We start from the raw sequence: 5,380 nt of genomic DNA, 5'->3' as shown, positions 1-5,380 counted from the left end.
GTGGAGATAATAAAAGCCATATATGAAAAACCTAGAACTAACATCATACTCAATACTGAAAAACTGAGCTTTTTCTCTTAGATTGGGAACAAGACAAAGATGCCTACTCTTGCCACTTTTATTCAATATAGTACTGGAAGTCCCAGCCACAAGTTGGATGCTTGTCTCAGACAAGAAAAAGAAATAAAAGGCATTCAAATTGGTAAGGAGGCAGTAGAATTGTCACTATTTGCAGATGACATCATATAAAGAAAAACCTAAAGTCTCCACCAAAAAAACTACTAGAACTAATAACTGAACTCAATAAAGCTGCAAAATATAAAATTAATATATAGAAATTTGTTGCATTGCTATATACTTAAAATGAAGTAGTGGAAAGGGAAAGTAAGAAAACCATCACACTTACAACTGTACCAAAAACAATAAAATACCTGGGAATAAATTTCACCAAGGAGGTGAAAGACCTGTGCTCTGAAAATTATAAAACACTGATGAAAGAAATTGAAGACAATACAAATAAATGGAAAGATATACCATGCTATGGATTAGCATGCACTAATTAATTTTGTTAAAATGCCCTTAGTACCCAAAGCAATTAGATCCAATGTAATCCCTGTCAAAATACCAATAGTATTTTTCACAAAACTAAAACAAATAGTCCTAAAATTTGTATGGAACCAAAAAACACGCTGAATAGCCAAATCAATCTTGAGAAAGAAGAACAAAGATGAAGGTATCACACTCCCAGACTTCAAACTGTACTACAAGGCTATAGTAGTCAAAATAGTATGGTAATGGAACAAAAACAGACACATAAATCAATAGAACAGAATAGAAAGCCCAGAAATAAACCCATGTTTATATGGTCACTTAAAAAGAGGCAAGAACATAATATGGGAGAAAAGACAGTCTCCTCAGTAAATGGTGTTAGGAAAACATATGCAAAAGAAAGTATATATGCAAAAAAAATGCAAAAGAATGATACTGGACCACTTTCTTACACCATATAGAAAAACAAACTCAAAAGTCAATTAAAGACCTAAATACAAGACCTGAAACCATAACAATCCTAAAAGAAAACATAGGCAGTTATTTTCTGGACATCGGTTTTATTTTTTTTAAGATTTTGTTTATTTGTCAGACAGAGAGAAAGAGAGAGCACAAGCAGGGGGAGTGGCAGGCAAAGGGAAAAGGAGGCTCCCCGCTAAGCAAGGAGCCCGATGCAGGACTCCGATCCCAAGACCCTGGGATCATGACCTGAGCCAAAGGCAGATGCTTAACCAACTGAGCCACCCAGGCATCCCTGGACATTGGTTTTAGCAATATTTTTTTGGATCTGCCTCCTCAGGCTAGCATAAGAAAACCAAAAATAAACAATTGGGACTACATCAAATTAAAAAGATTTTGCAAAGTAAAGGAAACCTTCAACAAAATGAAAAAGCAACCTACTGAATGGGAGAAGATATTTGTAAAGTATATTTTAAATAGGGGTAAATATCCAAAATATATAAAGAACTCATGCAATGCAACACCAAAAAACCACAATGTGATTAGAAAATGGGCAGAAGACAGGGGTGCCTGGGTGGCTCAGTTGGTTAAGCATCCAACTCTTGGTTTTGGCTCAAGTCATGATCTCACGGTCTCACGGTTGTGGGATCAAGCCCCACGTCAGGCCCAGCGCAGAGTCTGCTTCAGATTCTCTCCCTCTCTCTGCCCCTCCCCCCCACTCACTCTTTCTCTCAAATAAAGAAAATCTTTTTTTTTTTTTTTTAAAGATTTTATTTATTTATTTGACAGAAAGAGACACAGTGAGAGAGGGAACACAAGCGGAGGGAAGTGGGAAAGGGAGAAGCAGGCTTCCCGCGGAGCAGGGAGCCCGATGTGGGGCTCGATCCCAGGACCCTGGGATCATGACCTGAGCCGAAGGCAGACACTTAACCACTGAGCCACCCAGGCGCCCCAAGAAAATCTTTTAAAAGATTTTTTTTTTTTAAGATTTTATTTATTCGTCAGAGAGAGAGAGAACACAAGGGGGGGAAGTGGCAAGCAGAGAGAGAAGCAGGCTCCCTGCTGAGCAAGGAGCCTGATGCAGGACTCGATCCCAGGATCCTGAGATCATGACCTGAGCAGAAGGCAGATGCTTAACCAATTGAACCACCCAGGCGTCCCAAATAAAATCTTTTTAAAAAAATGAGCAGAGGACCTGAATAGACATTTTCCCAAGGAAGACATACAGATGGCCAACATGGAAAGATGCTCAATATCACTAATCATCAGGGAAATGCAAATCAAAACCACAATGAGATATCACCTCACACCTGTCAGAATGGCTAGTATCAAACCCTCATGCACTAACGGTGGGAATGTAAATTGGTGTAATCACTATGGAAAACATTGGAGATACCTCAAAAAATTAAAAAAAGAAACACCATACAATCCAGCAATTCCACTACTGGGTATTTACCCAAAGAAAATGAAAACACTAATTTGAAAAGATACCTACACCCCTACGTTCCTTGCAGCACTATATGCAATAGCCAAGATATGGAATCAACCTAAGTATCCATCGACAGATGAATGGATAATGAAGTTGTAGTATGGAATATTACTCAGCCATAAAAAGCGTGAAATCTTGCCATTTGCAACAACATGGATGGACCTAGAGGGTATTATGCTAAGTGAAATAAGTCAGACAGAAAAAGACAAATACTGTATGATTTCACTTATATGTGGAATCTTAAAAACAAAACAAATGAACAAACAAAACAAAACAGAGACTCATAAATACATAGAACAAACTGGTGGTTGCCAGAGGGGAGGGGCGTGAGGGAATGGGCAAAATAGGTGAAGGTGATTAAGAGGTACAAATTTAACTGCAACAAAATAAATAAGGATATAAAGTATACAGTGATACAAAGTATAGCACAGGGAATATAGTAAATAATACTGTAATAACTTTGTTCCTTTGATGTGACATTTCTCATTTTCACAGAAAGTCAAATAGCAAATATCAGCACTTTTATAACAGCAAAGACCTTTCCACTTCTCCGTTCACACAAGCTTGTACCTTACTTCTTTTGCTCATTACTTAATGAGGAACCAGTCTGAACTGCTGGGCTCTGAGAGGGCAGGGGACTTGGTTTTCTTTCATTTTTTCTTTTTTATTTCCTAGTAACATTTGTATCCCCTATTTATTATTCAGAATTTAGGCCATCATCTACAAACATAAAGGAAAGCTAGTCATATGTGAAATATTTATAAATGAATTAAGCAGTACAAAGAAAAATTCTTGTTAGTCCAAGTTTTTTTTTTTTAATTTTTTTTTAATTTTATTATGTTATGTTAGTCACCATACAATACATCATTGGTTTTTGATGTGGTGATCCACGATCCATTGTTTTTGTATAACACCCAGTGCTCCATGTAGTACGTGCCCTCCTTAATACCCATCACCAGGCTAACCAATCCCCCCTCCCCTCTAAAACCCTGTTTGTTTCTCAGAGTCCATAGTCTCTCATGGTTCATCTCTCCCTCCAATTCCCCCCCCCCCATTTTTCCCTTCCTTCTCCTAATGTCCTCCATGTTATTCCTTATGTTCCACAAATAAGTGAAACCATATGATAATTGACTTTCTCTGCTTGACTTATTTCACTTAGCATAATCTCCTCCAGTCCCATCCATGTTGATGTAAAAGTTGGGTATTCATCCTTTCTGATGGCTGAGTAATATTCCATTGTATATATGGACCACATCTTCTTTATCCATTCATCTGTTGAAGGGCATCTCGGCTCTTTCCACAGTTTGGCTATTGCGGACATTGCTGCTATGAACATTGGGGTGCATATGGCCTTTCTTTTCACTACATCTGTGTCTTTGGGGTAAATACCCAGGAGTGCAATTGCTGGGTCATACGGTAGCTCTATTTTTAAATTTTTGAGGAACCTCCACACTGTTTTCCGAAGTGGCTGTACCAACTTGCATTCCCACCAACAGTGTTAAGAGGGTTCCCCTTTCTCCACAACCTCTCCAATATTTGTTGTTTCTTTCCCTGTCCATTTTTGCCATTCTAACTGGTGTAAGGTGGTATCTCAGTGTGGTTTTGATTTGGATTTCCCTGATGGCTAATGATGATGAACATTTTTTCATGTGTCTGTTAGCCATTTGTATGTCTTCTTCAGAGAAGTGTCTTTTCATATCTTCTGCCCACTTTTTGACTTGATTCTTTGTTTTTCGGGTGTTGAGTTTGAGAAGTTCTTTATAGATCTTGGATACCAGCCATTTATCTGTAGTGTCATTTGCAAATATCTTCTCCCATTCTGTGGGTTGCCTCTTTGTTTTGTTGACTGTTTCCTTTGCTGTGCAGAAGCTTTTTATCTTGATGAAGTCCCAAAAGTTCATTTTTGCTTTTGTTTCACTAGCTTTTGGAGATGTATCTTGAAAGAAGTTGCTGTGGCCGATGTCAAAGAGGTTACTGCCTATGTTCTCCTCTAGGATTTTGATGGATTCCTGTCTCACATTGAGGTCTTTCATCCACTTTGAGTTTATCTTTGTGAATGGTGTTAGAGAATGGTCGAGTTTCATTCTTCTGCATGTGGCTGTCCAATTTTCCCAGCACCATTTACTGAAGAGACTGTCTTTTTTCCATTGCATGTTTTTTCCTGCTTTGTCAAAGATTATTTGACCATAGAGTTGAGAGTCCATATCTGGGTTCTCTATTCTGTTCCATTGGTCTATATGTCTGTTTTTGTGCCAGTACCATGCTGTCTTGATGATCACAGCTTTGTAATATAGCTTGAAATTGGGCAACGTGACCAATATTTATGAGTCTCTGTCACATATTCTTTGGTCCAGCTTTGTTTTTCTTTTTCAACATTTCCTTGGCGATTCAGGGTCTTTTCTGATTCCATACAAATTTTAGGATTGTTTGTTCCAGCACTTTGAAAAATATCATTGGAATTTTGATCGGGATGGCATTGAAGGTATAGATTGCTCTGGGTAGCATAGACATTTTAACAATGTTTATTCTTCCGATCCATGAGCATGGAATATTTTTCCATCTTTTTGTGTCTTCTTCAATTTCTTTCATGAGTGTTTTGTAGTTCCTAGAGTATAGATCCTTTATCTCTTTGGTTAGGTTTATTCCGAGGTATCTTATGGTTTTTGGTGCTATTGTAAATAGAATCGTTTCTCTAATTTCTCTTTCTACAGTTGCGTTGTTAGTGTATAAGAAAGCAACTGATTTCTGTGCATTGATTTTGTATCCTGCCACATTACTGAATTGCTGTATGAGTTCTAGTAATTTGGGGGTGGAGTCTTTAGGGTTTTCCACATAAAGTATCATGTCATCTGCGAAAAGAGAGAGTTTGACTTCTTCTTTGCC

Source organism: Phoca vitulina, unplaced genomic scaffold (assembly GCF_004348235.1).
Source record: "Phoca vitulina isolate PV1807 unplaced genomic scaffold, GSC_HSeal_1.0 scaffold23, whole genome shotgun sequence".
NCBI classification, from domain to species: domain Eukaryota; kingdom Metazoa; phylum Chordata; class Mammalia; order Carnivora; family Phocidae; genus Phoca; species Phoca vitulina.
This window is presented reverse-complemented; position numbering follows the sequence as displayed.